The sequence below is a fragment of the Ictidomys tridecemlineatus genome, chromosome 1, assembly GCF_052094955.1.
Source record: "Ictidomys tridecemlineatus isolate mIctTri1 chromosome 1, mIctTri1.hap1, whole genome shotgun sequence".
NCBI lineage: Eukaryota > Metazoa > Chordata > Mammalia > Rodentia > Sciuridae > Ictidomys > Ictidomys tridecemlineatus.
In genome coordinates this window covers 259,206,605-259,224,412 of record NC_135477.1, presented here as the reverse complement: position 1 = coordinate 259,224,412, position 17,808 = coordinate 259,206,605, and the positions used below count along the sequence as shown (strand labels likewise).

Genomic DNA, 17,808 nt, shown 5'->3' with positions numbered 1-17,808 from the left:
ACACACCAAGTAAAACCTATATATCGCCTTGCCTGACTGTAGTAATCACACCTGTGTGTATGTCTTGTCAAGATGAGTGGATAAAAACATCATGTTCTTAAACACACAGTAGGAAAGCACAAAAACAAAACCATTTTAAACTTTAGATAGTTGAAATAGCTGGTGAAGGAATTTCAAATATGGTTCGTATCTATTTTAGAACCTGCTAAAAATACATTAACTTTCAAATGGCAACTTTCTATCGCACGGTGCTGGTGTCTCCTTACATCCTCTCTGTCCCTGTGCAGCTGGCTACCTGCCAGCGCTGAGCGAAAGCAACTCCAGGTTTCAGAGGACCTCCGTCCAGACTCCTCAGTGGGTCCTCCTTCCCTAGACGTCGTTCAGTGACCTCTGCCCCAAGTCCCTGTCCCTGAGCACTGCCTCTGCAGATCACAGAAACAGCACGGTTCACACGGCAGCGACGGGATTGTGGAAACGTGAGCACACTTTCAGTTTCCCAGCACCTCATAGGTGAGCAGAGGATCCTAGGTGGAATTGTCTCCCCTCGATCCTGTAAGACATCAGTCCTTTCTTCCTCCACCTAACCAGGCCAAGCCAAGTACCAAGATCAAAGATTTATGTGTTTGTGGGTGTGCATGTATGTTTACATCTGCACAAATGTAGGAATATATATTCACATCGTGTAAGTGCACACCAATGCGTACATATGTGTTATTGGATCTACATGTTTCTGTATTGCAATTTACTTTGCTCAATAACCACATGGTAAATTGATCAAAAAGCTGATCTAGGAGATCGGCTCATTCAAAAACATCCATGCAGTTGCTAAACCTAAGCAGTGTGAACAGAAACTGAGCCAGCAGGGCCACGTGGTCTCTGTCAAGGCCACTGGAGCAGCCCTTCAGTCCACTGTGAAGCAGGCATATCTCACAGGGGAAGGCGATGGATGTTACTGTGCATCTGATGCCCTTGATTAATTTCGTTTTATCTTCACAAAGTCTACACTTCAGAAGTTCTGGGTTTGAATCTGAACTTACAGCCCTAAGCCCTGTTTCCTAGTCTAAAAACCAGCACTAGCAATCATCTTCTTGCCCAGATAAGAGAGAGGACGCAGTGAGGTGGAGAGTATCTTCCCTCTGCCTCTGGACACTGGTGGTGCTTGCTACTCACCCACAGTGGTGTGGGTTCTCACCCTGAACTCTTGTTTCCTGTCTGCAGGAAGGGATCTCAGCCACAGGGCTTGAATCAGAAAGAACCCTTCAGGAGGGCCTCAGCCAAGCTTAGAGGGAGGCTGACGACTGTCCAGCCCTAGTCCATGCAGCCAGCCCATGTGTGCAAGACATGGGCTACAGTGAGGGTCAAGCTCAGCCTCAGGAGCCTGGTTGAACCCTGCAAGCTTGGAAGATCCAGGTACAGTCATCACCAAGAGTGAAGCCAGTGCTGTCCTTCCCAGGGGACAGAGTGCCTCAGACGGACACAAAGAAAGCACGTCAGGACAAGCTTTCTCCAGCTACTAATGGGAGCTGATCTTCAGCTGCAGCTCAGCTCCTGCTGTCTACAGATCCGTCTTCATGGAGCCATGATGGGGTAGGAATTCCCGTCCAGAAGGCCAGGACGCAGTGCTGATGTGACCTGGTTCTGACAGCTCTCCTGTGTGGTGACAGGAGTCTCTTGTCACCAAGTCCCGAGTCACGTGCCACCCCTCTCGGCCCATCCTGACCTGTGCTATGCTCTGGTGCCACGGTGCAGGACATTTGAACCCCCCTTCTCACATGTGCCTGAGAAAGCACTTGCCCACTCACTCTCTGCTTTAAGTTGAGGTACCCCATGACCTTTCATTTATAGAAGCTATCTTGTAGAGCATAATGAGTTTTGATGATGATTTCCCCATGTCACAACATGGATCTTTTGCTAATTTTTACATCTGCATTCATGTAGAGTGACATCTGTAATCTTTGAAATGGGCCATCAGGAAACACGGACGAGAGAGAGAGAGATGGCAGGTGTTCTGGGTGGCCCCTCGAGGGGGGCCCTCCTCTGCAGACCTGGGGGCTGCCTTACCTGGATGGGGGATTTACTCTGCTTCTCTGATCTGTCCTTGCTCTCCACATAAATAGGTGAGCTTCCTGAAACTGGAAACCGCGTGTGGAGAGATTCAGCAATTTTGGTCAAACTCTACAGAAAACGAAGAGTGTTACACAGTCACTTCTCCCCTGCGTTTGTTCTCAGAGCTGCTACACAGCTCCCGTTGGCACCATCAGAACTCTCTCTTCCATCACCCAGCAAGTGCAGCAGCTTCACGTCTCTGTCAGCAGCCTGGTGAGACGCTGGGCTGACACATGCTTCTCATTCTGTTGTGGATGGTGAATGGAGACTAAAGGCAGGACCTCCACAGGATGGTGGCAGCAGGACCTCCACAGTGCCGGTGGAGTTTTACAAGGGTGCTGGCCAAACGTGGAACTTTCAGTGAGGAGCTCTCCTCTCAAGTTTAAGGCTGCAAATAGTGTTCCGAGAAGCTGCGACCAGGGGATCAAATCCTGCTGCAGGCCAGCTACTTCTGGCGTTCAGGACAAGAATTCAGTGTTTCAGGACAATTGCGCTCAGCCCAGGGGACTTCCCACTGTAGCTAGCTGCAGTCATTGCCAGCTCCAACCCCCTCCTCCTTTCAGTGAAAAGAGTTCCATAAATTAGCAAAACATTGTCCAAAGTTTGATGATTTTCTCCACCCTGGTGAAGGCACTCCGGGTTATTTTTGTGTGGCTCTGGTATGGAGTTCTAATGACAGGATGGTTTGTTTGAGGTCCAGTTTTAGGAAAGAGCTGAGAGGAAACATCAAACTCAGTTTATATTCTTAGTATGAATGTGTCTTGCTGTATTTCTTTGAATTTCTGGAAAAAAAAAACTCTTTTCAATCCCCTTGGTTTGTGTCTGGAAACCTCACTGCCTGAGAACACAAAGGGAGTCGATTCAAAGACTTGAGAAAGCTTTGCAAAGAGGCCGTTATTCCACCGGCTTCCTTTGTCAGGTATCTGAACCTGATCCTTCTCCCTGAAAGGAGAGTGAGGGGGCTGTGCAGACCCTGACCCAGGTCCCTGTGGCTGCTCAGTGACCACCGGGAGACAGATCCCTGCCAAGTGCAAGCATCATTGTTTTGGAGAGTACTTTTCCTAAGGTTTCTCTAAAGTCTCTGTGGCCAGCCAAGCAACCGTTTCAGGTTCCATGAGGTTAACTGATTTCCTCAAAGACCATTAGATCTTCATCCAATTACAAACCAGTCTCCTTTATTGAATTCATTGCGAAAGTGTTTTCAAGACTTGGTTGTATAAACCTACCTAGAAGGACGGTTTTGTGTTCATCAAGTTGAAAGGAAACTTTTCAAACTCCAAAGTGGTAGGAAACGTTTGCATTCCTCATGTGGAGCTTAAATATGAAATTCAGCTACACCTGTAGATGAAAACATTGCTAAACGAGATCAATGCATTCCAGGATTCCAATTTGCATGAAAGGAAAACAATGTATAGAAATCCATATTGTAGATTTAGAAAACAGAAGGTGTTACAAAATGTAGCTTTTGACCTGTGGCCATTGGATTCCCTGAAGTCTCCATGTGTCCCTTCCTGGTCGCTCCTGGGACACCTTGGCCACGCGTACTCTTCACGAGGCTGCTTGTGTCTGCTGCAGCCTCCAGGCCCAGGGACTGCGTCCTCAGTCTGGTTGAGCCCTGCCGCTCCTTCCTCTGCCTTGACACCTAAGACCACGTGCAGTCACTCCTGACCCGGCCCAGGACGGCCCTCTCCAGGCGACTCAGTCCAGTGCTCAGTACTGCTGTCCCTTGGGACATGGATGACAAACAGGAGTTGAGATGGGGTCCCATCCACCCTGATCAGCTTCACTATAGACCAACACGAGGTTTCCCTGGCCAATGACTGGACTTTCTTTTCCCTTTTCAATAATATTCTGTTTCTTCCTGTTTCTACCATACCTGAACTTTCACCATGTTCAGAGAAGAGAAGAGGGAAGCCAGGTCTAGAGAGAAGTGTTAGCTTTTATCACTCACTTTTTATTCTTTAAGTTCAAATTTATTTCTCACCCAAGGTCCCATGATTTCCCCTATGTTAAAGGCCAGAATTCCCAGTCTCCCTTTGGGGCAGAAACAGCAGATGGAGGGTGGCCCTGGGGTCCCCTCCTGGGTCGAGGTCTGGCCCTGCTAGCAGGTGTCCAATAATAAGAAAATGGGGTGTATTTGCCTTTTAAGGAATATGGTCCCCAGATTCATATTTTCCTAAAGAACAGGAAAAGTCGGCAGAACTAGCCTAAAACTTTGATAGTTCAGATCTGGGCCAGTGGTTGGGTGTGTTGGGGGCTGGCCGGAAGGGGCCTCCTGAAGACAACCTGCTCCCGTGTGGACTTCCCCACAGACTCTGGTGAGTGTGTCCCCATTGTGCTCCGGGAGATTCTGCATCTTGACCAAGATTCCTACTCGTGCTGATCTGTTCTCAAAAGGAGAGGGAGAGGACCTTGGACAGGACAGCTATCCTTATGGTTAGAAATGAGGTATCCCCAACATCTCATGTGTGAGACAACACAGGAAGGCTTAGAGGTGAAATGATGGCATTCTGAGAGCCTTAAGCTAACCGTGCATTAATCCACATGAATGAATTAACTGGGTGGTGGCTGTAGGCAGGTGGGGTGTGGCTGGAGGAGGTGGGTCCCTGTGGACGTGCCTTTGGAGTTTATATTCTGTCCCTCTTTCTGCTCCCTGGTGCCATGTCCTGAGTGCTTTCCTCCACCATACCCTTCCACCATGAAGCCTCCCTCACCTCTGGCCAGGGCAATGCCATGGGCCTTCTATGGCCAGAGACTCTAAAACTGTGAGCCCCCAAAAAACTTTTCCTTCTCTAAAATTGTACTTGTCCAGTCTTTTGGTCATGGTACGCAAGGCTGACTAACGCACTTATCCCTGACTTTACACTAAATCAGAAATTTGAAAAAAAAAATAGTGTGAATCTTTCTAATTTCAAAAACTGAAGAAATTGGAAATATAACAAGATGGATTCAAATTTTGCCAAAGCTCTTGGTTTACGTTTGTTCAAAGCCATTCAGCCAAGTTTCCAAGGATGCTCTCACTTGGAATGCAGTGCTGGAGCCAGCTCTGACGGCTGGCTGTTAATCACAGTGATGTTAAATCTGTCTCCAGCCACCAGGATCACTGGTGCAGGTGAGGGAGGGAGAGCATCAACCTGCTTTGGCGCGTGTTTGGCCTCAGCTGCTTTTATTCTGGGCAGAGTCTGTGCAAAGTCCTGAGAACCACAAAGCAGCACCCTCAGAGGGCCCCCTGTGCCCTCCGCAGGGAGCTCTGCCCTGGGCTCCTCATGATCAGCCTCCAGGGCAGGTGCTGCCCGCTCCCCGCAGTGTCATCTGACCGGTTATCCCATCTCCTCGGTCCACTGCTTCATTGGACCCAGGAGGGAGCCAGGCAGAAGCACCTGGCTTTTAGACGCTGACGGTTGCTGCTGGCAAAGGAGCCTACAGCTGCCTGGGGAGGGAGAGTGTGCCATCGTGACCGGGCACGCCATGCTGGGAGGCAGGGGCACCCCTTGATTCCAGTGAGCTCCATGAGCTCAGCAAACCTAACGCAGCCAGTCCTGTTAGTGGCTTGACAGAAGGGGCAGGGACAGCGGCCCCTGTACAACCTGGGCACGCAGTGGTGGTGACTTCTCTGTGCTTATAGTGCTGGACCAGGGCCCTCCTCACGGGCACTGGGCCAAGTTCTTTGTGGGCGTAATCTGGCTGACTCCTCATAATAAGCCTACGGAGGTACACGTCGTCACCAACTGAGTTACACACAGGAGCTGAGCCTTCCAGTGGTTCAGGACTTTTCAATTACCAGGTGCAGAGCTGGGAGTTGAACCCAGTCTCTCTGGCCTTCTTTGTTGCTGCCTTTGCTAAGACTCATCCCTGTCCACTTTTTCTTTATTTCCCCAGTTTTCTTTATTAAAGCATCAGTTTGGACAACTCCTCTGAAGAGTTTCCTTGATTCTGATTTGCAAGATGTCTGGGTGCCTTTTGTCTCTACTCTCATATCTCTCCTGGTGACGCACTGAGCTGGATATGCCTGGTTGTCCCCAACCCTGCTGTGCTGGAAAATCTGAAATCCGGGGGGCAAGGACAGTCTATTTTACTATGAGGATTATCAGAAGCTTGCGGCACAGAATGGGTACTGTGCATTTGACAAAGAAAGAAAATAAAGAAGGGAGAAGGAAGAGAGGGAGGGAATGAGAGATAAAGAGGATTTCATCATTTTTGTATCAATTAACTATAGACACCTGTCAAAACAGTATTAATTTCTTCTACTATAAGTATTGAAAGATAAAATGACTGAATGCAGGCTGCATCTTTGCACTGGGTGAGAGTTAATGGAACACGTATTACCACACGACACACAGGAAGACCCCGCCACCTACAGACCCTCAGAGACAGGATGCCGGACAGGAGGGGACTCAGAGGGGCAACTTCTGGAATTCCAATTCAGCCTTTTAAGTGTGAGAGCCTAAGACCTCCATTAGGAGTGATCACATTTTCATTACCTTGATCTAAGGTCATAAACATGCCTACATAAAGAAAACACGGCCCATTTTCTGAATATATAAAACTTAATATTGTCACCCATAGCATTAAGTGTGGTGCCAACAGACACTCACTGAAATCCTCTAAAGCCTGCACAAATCCGTGAGCACGTAAGTTCATAAGAAAGTCAATGTCCCCTAAACGCCGACACAGAGGGTCACGAATGCTGAGGCAGTCAACCTGGAGATGGGAGGGGGAGCAAGACACAGCTCCCCAAACAGCCACCCCATGCTCAGACAGGGCAAGGGGCATGTAGAGCAGCCACTTTCAAACAGCTAAGGGACAAAAGAGATGCAGAAGATGGATCAGGAGTTTCCCAGGAAGCCAGCGGCAGCTCCGGAACAGGTGAGAGAGAGTGGATGCTGGGGACCTCTGCCAGGGGCAGTCCTGGTCCCCACCAGGACTCAATGCACACCTAGAGAGAGCTGAGAGGAGTCCATGTGGGGTCCCGACACAGTGAAACTTGGAGCAGCAGAAGCAAGGACAGCAAGAAATGTAAGTTATCGATACTTTCAGGTTAACTAGAGACTTCTCATTGGCTAGGTCGATAGAGAATCAATGAAGAAACATGCTCAGAATGTTGAGGAAAAAAGAAAGCATCAGCGTGGAACAATTTACTAAGCTTTCAAGTTTGTTAAGGAGTGAAGACATTACCAGTTTTAAAATTTGAAGGCAATTTAGCAGCATCCTCCTCAAAGGAGAGACTGTACTTTATCAAAAGAAGAAATTTATCTTGAGATAGGAAGTGAGATTAAAGAAACTTGCTCAGTAAAGACTATAGAAACACACGTGTCTATACAGTTGATCGTGTGTCTGATTTGACTTTTGCGTATAAAGCTGAGGTTGGAATGCTCAAAGACAAACAGGTAGAGGAGTTCTGGAGGGGACAGCCAATGAGCAAGGTGGCCCCTGTCCTGTTGTGCAAGGACAGAGGTCCCAAATTATTCAGACAATGGGAAGGGGTGAATTTAGAAGAAACCCCATTTATAGAAGCATGAATAACATTAAAGACATAAAAACAAGGGAGGAGGAATGAGAGAGGAACAGAGGAGGGGGAGAGAGAGAAATAAGGAAAGAAAGAAGGAGGAAGGAGCAAGGAAGAGGGTGGAGGACACGGCCCTTAAAGGTCATGGTCTAATTCATCTGCAAACGTGCCTCCCAGGGGTGGAAGGAATGCCTTGCTACCCTGTGCCCAGGAGGAGGAAGCCAGAATTGCCTCTCAGCCTCCCATGGCCTCCATGTCAGCACAAGACTCCCCCAAAAGTCATGTCTCAGTGAGTCAGAATGAGCCTTCTGTTCCAAGACCAGGGATGCTACAAGGTGGGTGCTGTGGGGTCCTCATGGTGAGCATGAGGGCAGAGACCTTCCAGCACGTCCGGTCACAGTCCCCGACACTGCCCTTAGTGGCCCTGCCCCGGGCAGCACTCCCCAGCTGGAGCAGCCCTGCGGTGCTGCTTCCAAAGACACGTCAAAGGTCGGTTCTCTCGTGCTCCGTGACTCACTCTGAGAGTCTCTAATATGTTTTCATCGTTCATGTTTTCTGCTGGAACTCTCCAGAATTGATCTGTGAGGTAGGACCAACAACCCTAAATGGCTTTAGGCTTGGTGAACAAAACGTCGCCTCCCCACGGTGACAGTCGATTCAAGCCAGGCTCTTCAGCGATGCAGACCTAGCGAGTGAGAGCTTGGCAGACAGTAGGCACTTACAGAGAGTCCAAACTGTGTGGATTGCAAAGGGAGGAACGGCTCACCAGCTGTCACAGAACGCAGCCTTATTTGACCTGAGTTAAGAGCCCTGACTATGGAACACACTGACTTCATGTGCCCACAGGGACCACTCCCTCTGAAGGGAACATCAGTTCCTCAGTATTTCTGCCAAAATGATAATAATAATAACCTGAACCCAGTCGTGAGGAGGCATGCAACAGTCCCACATTGAGGGACAGTCTACAAAATAATTGGATTGAAATCATAAAGTAAAAATCATCAAAGATTAAGGCTGAGCAAAATTTCTGGATTAAAAGGAGACCAACTCGACATGGCCATTAAATTCAAGGTTGAACACAGAATTGGATCCTGATGTACAAAAAAGAAATGTAGCTAAGCAAAAATAACCAGTAAAATTTAAATGTGAACAATGGATTCAAGACTAGGATGACATTTGCAAGTTTGATGATTGTGCCGTGACATGTACAACCCTTTCTTCAGCTGAGAAGGTGCACCGAGGCCACCATGGGAGATTACGCAGACACATTGCTAATTTAACCTCCACTCCAAGGTGAGAATTGACTCTTGACAGTATTACACCCAATGGGCATATTGAAGATGAGAAGTGATTTTACATCCCAACTCTGCAAAATTTTAGCCTATCCATATTCTTTCTAAATTCTGATTTCAAAATGCCCCAATGTTCCCACAGATCATCTCATCTTTGTTTGTAATTCTTGTTATGCATAATTAGTAGGAGCCACTATTCTGCCTCTAAATTTGGTTGTGCAAATTCCTGTTGATTAGGTATATTTGCTGTCCACCTCCCAAGTTACCTTGCATGGTGGTCTTACACGTCATTCCTCCATCCATAACACGGGCCACTGAATTCAAGCCTGTAAAATGTCATCTCCTCCTCCAACCTCAGCTCACCAACCAGCCCCAATGCAGTGTCCAGTGGTTTAGATTTTTGCTTCCACAGCACTGACACCCCACTTATGTGTACCAGCTTTTCCATTAGTTACCTATTGTCATGACAATGGCATTTTACAAACTAGCCTTAGAACAATGCCTTAGAAATGGACATTTATTATTGCTCATGTGTCAGTGGTCAGCAGGGTGGTTTCATTGATCTCACCTGGGCATGTGATTAGCTGCAGGTCCGTGAGTGCCTTGGCTGATCAATGCTGGGCTTTCTTACCTGTTCACGGTTCAGCAGGCTGTTGCCAGTGCATGAGGCATCACCTGGGATGGCTCTCAGGACTGGGCCAACATCCATGGGTCTCTTACATCCCTCCAGGCAGAAAACATCATCATAGCAAGTGAAGACCCCCCACCAAGCAAGCCCAATAATACAAAAAGGCACATGGAAATTCACAGGTGCTCACATCCACTTGGCCAAAATACGTCACAGAGCTGAGTCCAAAGGGAAGCAAAACTACAGAGACACATTTTGGGATCTCTGTGCCATTAATCTCTGACCTAGAGCCTGAAGTGAAGCAGACCATTGTCAGGGGACAGTGAGGTCCCCTCCGGGGGCGGGGGGGGGTGTCTGGGAACCTTATGAACCTTGCTCTACCTCACTTCAAAGATAAAAATTAACTTACCGGGACTGCACACATAAACACGCACCATAAAACAATAAACCTGCCAGGCACAGACCTTCTGATTTATGGCCGACCTTATTAAGAAGAACTTCTTTTTGAAAACACAGGTTAGCTCTCATCTCTTCCAAATAAAATCCCATCTTTTCATCATAGCCCTCAAAATCCTTCTAAATATCACCTCAGCTAACACCCCCAAGCAAGTCCCTCCTGCAGAGAAGCCGCGCACTAACTCACCTCTAGGACCCTCACAAGGCCCCTCGGTGGTCAGACAAACATGCAGAGAGCAACGGGCACCAGGAGGTTCAAATTAAAATAATGAAGAAATGCAAGTCCCGGGAGCTACACACTGTGGGAAAATCCACCCTTAATAATACATATATTTGAAAAGCTTAGCAGAAAAACAACTAATGCCCTGGGAACATGGTTGATAAAATCCCTCTTTTAGTTTTATTATTGGAAGCATGCATTTTCAAACTCCGAGATTCCGTGCCAACAGGTGTACCCACACACATGCAGACACACAAGCACGCAGGCACATGAGCAGATCCTGGAGACCTGGCCAGGAAAAGGAGGGCAAGCAGAGGGCCCAGAGAACATGGCAGTATGGGAGAGGAGGCAGCTGGACTGGACCAAGCAGTGCCCAGCCTGCAGGGATTCTACCATCTTGCCTAGTGAGCTCTGGCTTTATTTGGAATGCCCCATTCATCATATATATTTATTACAATTAACTAAGTAGCCAGATGTAAAATTGAGCTTCTTCTGGGCTCAGCTGAGGCCCCAAGGCTGGGATGAACATGCCACACCTATGCGACTTTCTTAGGAGAGATGCAGACGGTGTGTGTGCAGCACACTGTGCCCCCCACACCATTCCCATTCTGAAATGTGGTACTTATCTCCAGAACGTGTAAGAGAAAGTCAAAGATTAACAGAGAGCAAGAGACTGAGCATTCAGTGAACTGAGCAATGGAGTGCTCTGCATTCCATTCACACCTTAAAATAAGCAAGAGTCTTGGACAGAACTCATCAGGAGCAAGGACGATCTGCTAGAGAGAAGACAAGTGTGTCTCCCCACCCTCAGCCCTGGGGCCGTTCTAAGCTGTGGAAGCTCCCTGGGCAGCTCCAAGGAAGCTCTCTGAGGATAGAATTCAACCCTTTTCCTAGGTGGCATAGAAAGCCAACATCAATACTGAACTCCCACCTGGGCAGGTGCAACACAGAAGTGGTGGGAGCAGCCCCTGTGGCCATCTGGAAGAGATCCCGTTGTACCCACAGTTAGGGAATGACCATGACCATGACCTTGCCATATCCCAAGCAGATGCTTTCAGAAGTAGCTGGACTTGAGTCTGGGTGCAAGACTCTACCAAGAGCATTGCCTACCAGGGAACACAGCTCCAGCACAAAGGGTCCGGGGAGCCACAGCCCAGCATGAGAGAGGAGGTTAGCCTTACCATGAAATGTGGGTTCAGAGGCAGACGGCAGGTCCGCAGCATCGACAGGCCCACGAGACCACCGTGCCCGTCCACACTGACCTGTAGACTCTCTGTCTTCTCACCTTTCAAGGTGGGCACTGCCCTAGAGAAGGAGCAGGGGGACGAGAGAGGCTGCTTCCCTCAGGTCTTCTACAGAAAAGAACAGATGCCTTCAATTTCGTGAGAGAGTAAAGGGACAATACAGGACACTCTCAGATTCCTAGGTTCATAAATATGTCCTCCTTCAACTAATGGAAAATGTGAGAACCTGCTAGACAAAGTGTCCAGGGGTGAGGTGGACGGGTTTGAGAAGACAGTGAGGTGGCTGTGAATGGCAGCCAATGTGCACAAGGCTCATTCCCAGGTGCACCGCTAATTAATGACAAGTGCCATGCCTCTGCCTTCCCGAAGTCCTTAGAAATGATCCTTTTCAAATAGTTCGAGAGGTGTCCCTCCTGGCTGTCGGGTTCAGCGTCAGTATCCAGCTCGCAGAGCTGGAAACACAGAAGGTGCCCCTTGCCCAAAGGCTGTGCTTGCTACACCTTCAACAGATCTGAGCACAGAATCAACTAGACTGCCCTCAGAACCACGCAGAAGATTCAAATCATACGGAAAAAAAGAGACATGTCAACACCTCTGAACACAGGGTGGTCTATGAGGAGACTGTCAAAAACACATCCAGGATTCCCCTGGATCGCTGAGAGCCGTGATGTCATTGAGATTGGAAAGGTCAAGAAGGAGCCCGTGAAGAGAAGGCCAGCAAGGCGGACCTTAGGCACACCGACCAAAGCAGCACATAGCCCGCAGAGAGTTTCAGAAGGGAGACTAAGTTCCAGGGAAGAGAGAAAGTATTATGCCAACCCTCACTTGATCCACCGAGTGATGACCAGAGAGTGGCCGGGCCAGGGGCACAGTGAGGGTGGGAAAGAGGCACAGACTAGAAACCCCTCAGCTGCTGGGGGGGAAGCTCCGTGCTGCTGGAGTCTAGACAGACAGATGGTGGGGGGACTGTGGAAACCAAAGGCAAGATCAGGCTGGGTTCTCGTTCTGATGTGAATATGGGTGCCACCGGGACCTCACTGGACCCCTGGAACCAGCAGAAGGACACTGGACATGGAAGAAGTGGATGCCTTGGGCCTTAGAAGGTGACCTCTGGCTTCAGCAGCAAGGTGATCTGCCCGCAGATGGCCGCTCCTGCCCTCAAGGTTTCTCAGTCAGCAGGGCTGAGAGCCACCCAGGAAACCAAGGAGCCTGGGGAAAGAGCTGAAAAGGACAAAAAGAGGAAACAGCTGTGACCCCTAGAGGAAAAATAAATAAGGCTCCACCATCTCCCCGGAGAGTCAGGGTCAGCTGACCTGGCCCCAGGGTGACCTGGTTCAGAGGCCTACAGGCCTACACAGGTGACTCACATACAGCTGGGATTGAGAAACTCTGATTAAGAAGATGAGAAAACAATTTCTTTTATGTTTTTAAATGAGGCAGATGAGGAGCCCAAGTTTCTGGCTGCTGTGTGTCCCCACTTCTCTCTCTGACTGTCTCTCTCTCTTCTCAAGAAAAGCAGCAGAAATGCCAAGGGTTACTAGATGGCCCAAGGCAGTGGTTGGCATGGGCTAGGAGTTGGGTACTGTCACAGTATGTCCAAGTCAAGAGCAGCACCCCCTCCTGAACCTCCCTCCCCAGGAAGACCTCAGGAGAGCCCCACGAGGATCCCTACAGGAGAACCCAACTTCGTCTGACCTTAACAGAAAGTAGGTGTGCCAGTTATCATGCAGTAAAGATGACCAAGCCGCTGGTGGGACTGTGACTTTTTGAGCTGGAAAATCCTTTAATGACGACTTGGACTCTAACTTTCTCACTGTAGAATTAAAATGCATAGTAGCCTGGGCAGGCGAGTCCCGTCAAGACCAGAGCTGAGAAGCTGCAGCCGTGCAGGGCTCCCCAGCAGCACACCCCAGGTCCTGTGGGTCTCATCTCCGACTCTGGCAAGGGGAGCCCTCACCCTCCATCCAGACTTAGAAAAACTGAGCCAGTTTTAAGTTTCAGACATCTGCTAAGCTGAACCCGAGAGAATAGAAACCAAGTGTGTGGCAAACCATCCGCGTCCTCTCCAACCTAGTGTTTCTCCCTCGGTTCCTATTTCTGATTAAGGGGTCTTTGGATGAATAAGAAGTATTTCCAGGAATCTGCATCCCGAGTCCTGCAAGACTGTGCAGTACTGGGGCCTGCATTTGCAGCAGCCAGCAGTACTTCTGGATTGTACTGACCATGTGCCAAACCAAGCATTTTTGTGAAAACAAGTAAAATAAAGAGCTCTAAATGCCTTGATAAAATAATTCATGTCTCTTCCCAGTAACAATAGTTGTTTCCATAGCACAAAGTGTCTGGCTTCACAGAAAGCCCTTGGTGGAGATGTGGGGAGCCAAATTTCTGGCTCTGCTCCCGCTCCCGTCTTGGGGCAGGGGTAAGACCCACTTCTGAGCTCATGGGCTGTGGGGTCACCCCTTTTACCTGCAGATGAACTTGATGAGTTATATTTAAGGAAAGCTTCAAGTTGAGGTGAATGAAATAAGGCAAGACAAGTACAGACAAGCCGCAGGCACACCTGAGTGTGTTTAAGTCCACTCAACTAAAAGACTACAGCACATCTCCTGATTTCAACCATAACACAATGGAGACACAACTTAAATTTCTAGAAGAGTCCACATTTCACACTTGATTGCACAGTTTTTAGATGTACAAGTAGGAGATCTATACATCCTAAGTCGGATGCTCTGCAAGAACTGTTAGGTGACCGGGCAAGGTCACAGGGTCAGAGGCTGTATTCAGATCACATCATAATATCATCAGTTCATCAGCTGTGAGTGACACATTCCTACCAGTCATTCATAGATAGCACTGGGGACACTGCAGAAGGCCGGTAAGGATCTGGGGAATCTCTGCCTCTTCTGTGCTACATATCTGTAAACTGAGAATTGCTCTGAAAACGCTCTTCAATTAAAAAACAAAGGGAGATCATCATTTTGTGTAAACATGACTTAAAACTTATCTATCTACTCTCTTGAGAATACAGATCTACACTGAAAATCTGTTCTTCATTTTGAACTTTCTCTTCACTCCCTAAATTCCAGGATTCCCTTTAACTTGGCCTTGTTCTATAAATCCATCATATCCTACATCCACAACAGCGTTTGCACAGGCCCCCCCAGCCAGCCAACCCTGGGAAACGCCCGCCTACCACAAGGCATGGGATAAACTCACACACACACAGACTACCATTGCCACAACAAGACAAACAGAAAACCCAGCACAGGCCCCGGGGTGTCTTCTCCAAGAGCTGTACGGACAGTGTATTTTGACCATGTAAAGAATTAAAAAGCCAACATAGAACCAGAAAGGCCATTAACTGAGTGTAATTTCAGCCTACTCAGCTGAAAGACTGCGGACATATGTTCTTTTTTAACCACAACACAATAGATATATGACTCAAATCTCTGGAAAACTCCGTGTTTCCTACTTGATGCAGAGTTCTCAGATGCAGAGCAGGAGACCCACAGACCCAGCTCTCTTTCCTCCCAGAGGGAATTTCACTGTTCAGCATGTCCTGACGTTGGTAGCGATTGGATAAAGATTGCAATTTCATGTCCTATGAGGAGAAAAGCAGAAAGCCCAGAAGAAGTGGACTCAAAGGTGGAAAGGCCACTACAATGTTTGAGGAAGATCTCCAAATAGTTCCAGAATATGGAAGAAGCTTGCAAGAAGTTTCTAGGGCTGGAGGGAGAGAAATCTGAGGCCCCCCAGCCTGTTCATATCCAGTGTCCACACTGCGGACATTACGACTGTTTATTGTGGACTGTCCTTGGCTCGGGCCAGTGTATCCAAAGATCCGTTGTCTGCAGTGAAGGCCTGCCCAGACCATCGCAGGAAGAAAGTTGTCCTTGAGAACGGGCACTGCAGAGGGAAGGAATTCCACCAGGGGCGAGGAAGCCCGGTCAAGCTCGGCTTAGGGCTCAATATCTCCTGTGTCTGTCTGTGAGAGTGGCCGAGGCCCCAGGGTGGGGGCGGGGGTGGCACAATGACATGCATTGTAGTCCCATTTTCAGACACATTTTTCCAAAAGTGCAAACTTTGCTGACTGGGATTATTTAAACCCAGCAGGATTTTTTTTTTTAACTTTTCCTTGAAGGTATTTGTCTCCCAGTATTACAGAACTTACTTGTCCCCTCCTCGTTCTGACAGCATGACCTTCTGTTCCCTGCAAGTGTCTGTGCAGGGCACAGTTCCCATGCTTCCCTCTGAATTCGCCCCTCCGACCATCATTCCTCCCTGAAAGTCCTGCCCTAAGTCCCCCTTTCTCTCCAGCGCTCTCGTACCCTTCTAGATGGCCCCTGGGCTTGGTTTGGGGGCTGCCATTCTGATTTGCCTTGAGGTTTAGGTCAGAGACCCTGAGGGAGGGCAGGACAGGGGGCTCTTCGCCTACCTGGGACTCGGTCCCCATGGCTGTCTCCTGGGCTGTGATTCCCTGAGGGGCCAAACCAGGAACCTCCACTGTAAGGCAGGCGTGAGGGAAACCCAAAAGGCCACCAGACAGCAGAGAAACCAGAAGCCATTAGAGAACAGGAGCTCCTGTGTCTCCGGCCCGAGACCTGCGGTGGGATCTGAGCAGGACTTTTCTAGACAGCAGTCGGCGTGCCGGGGGGGTGTGGTCCGTCCACTGGACGGCCAGCTGGGAAGGGCTGTGTCCCCATCAGGAGTGTCGGGGTCACCTTCAACATCAGGACCCCCGTCCCGGTCACTGAGCCTCTTCTCTGCCCTTCCCCCCGCTGTCCGCAGCCCACTCTGCCACTCACCCTGCTTTCTTCCCGGAGCCTTAGAAGTTATTTCTCTACTGACTTACGGAAATCACCCATGACCTGGCCCGCTTATCCACAACAGGGCAGACTGTGTTCCCTTAGCAGACCATTCTGAAGGAGCCCTGGCCCTATTACACCTCAAGACCATTTTCTAAAGTGTCAAAGATGAGTTAGGGTGCAACACCCAAAGGTGCCAACTTGTGCTGGGGCTCTCCGGGGTCTCCCCTCACTCCTCCCTTCGTCCCCCTCGTGCTCAGCTCTGGGCCTGTGTCTGTCTGCTCTTCCTTCCGGACTCAGATGCAGTCCCAGCTCCAGGTATGGACTGACTTCCTGCTGCCCAGGGCAGGAAAGGTACCTGGAGATACAGAGGGGACAGCCCCCCTGGGGTGACGGCAGGGGGGAAGCAAGGTGGATCACAGGCCCTGTTCTCGCCCTCGGACACTCTCTGAGTGGGGTCCTCCATGATGTGTACAGGAGCTGACTTGGGACACAGCTCTGCCGGCCAAGAGGCTGGTGGGGTCTCCTGGGGGCCCATGTGCAGCTCGGGCCTTGCTGAGCTGCGGGACCTCCTCCTCTGCCTCGCCCCCTTTCCTGTCCATTCTCACCACGCCCCTCACGCTCTGCTGATGGGAGGAACTGGGTGAGATGAACAGTGGCTGAAGTGTCCTTCCGAAAGGTCACACCTCCACCTTGGCGTGCCTCGGGGGCACTCCTGCAAACTCTCCCGGGATCTGGAGACGCGACTTCTTCTCTGAACTTTCTGAGCGTCCAGCCAAGTGTGGAGCCTGGGCTGGGAAAAGGTGAGACAAGGTAGAGCCCCTCCACCCCCAGGAGGCAGGGGACCATCTCGGCTGAGGGTCAGAGGCAGGGCCTCTGCTGGTCTCTCCTTTGCTGTACTCAGTAGCAACAAGGCTGTCGCCAGGCCCCATAAACCCCAGCGCCTCCAGCCTCTTCTTCCAGCACAGCCCAGGAGCAACAGAAGCCTCTCTGGATGTGAGTCTGCCCAGACACAAGGCTCCACCGAGGTGAATGAAGGCCAAGCCCCCACGGGCCCCAGCAGACTCTGTGTTCCCAGGTGCTTGCAGCACTGTAGGCAAAGAAATGCAGCCAGACAGGAAAGTGCAGTCCAATGGTGTTTCCAGCCCGGAACTTCTGGGCGAGCTGCTTCCAGAGCTCTCTGAACTCCTGCGTCTTCCTCTTCCCATTTCTCCTGTTCATTCCTCAGATTGTCCACATAGGCTCAGGGCAGCTTGCACCAAGAGCCTTCCCCGTCTCCCTCTGCTACCCATGTAGTGAAGCTCCTCCTCACCTGTTCTGCAGGCGGGGCACTGCATCCCTGCCCTCTGTGAGCATCAGCATCATGTTTAATGTGGAGTCATTGTCCCTTCGCTGTGCTCCTTGAACTTAGAACTTGGACAGTGATTTATTTTAAATGCATGTCTTTTTGATGCATTGTTAATCCTCCATGGCTGTCCCTAGTTGATTTACTGTTTAATTTACGTCAATTGACTGATCTGAATTGAACCATGTCTGACATTTGATATGTAT

General features: G+C 49.6%; 1 long non-coding RNA gene across 1 annotated transcript; it reads left to right on the top strand.

Annotated features, from left to right (window-relative positions):
* The first annotated feature begins 905 nt into the window (after positions 1-905).
* LOC144365799 (uncharacterized) lies at positions 906-6,015 on the top strand. Its single transcript, XR_013424559.1, has 2 exons — positions 906-1,587; positions 2,118-6,015. It is a non-coding gene; the product is annotated as an uncharacterized LOC144365799 (long non-coding RNA).
* Positions 6,016-17,808: the final 11,793 nt, after the last annotated feature.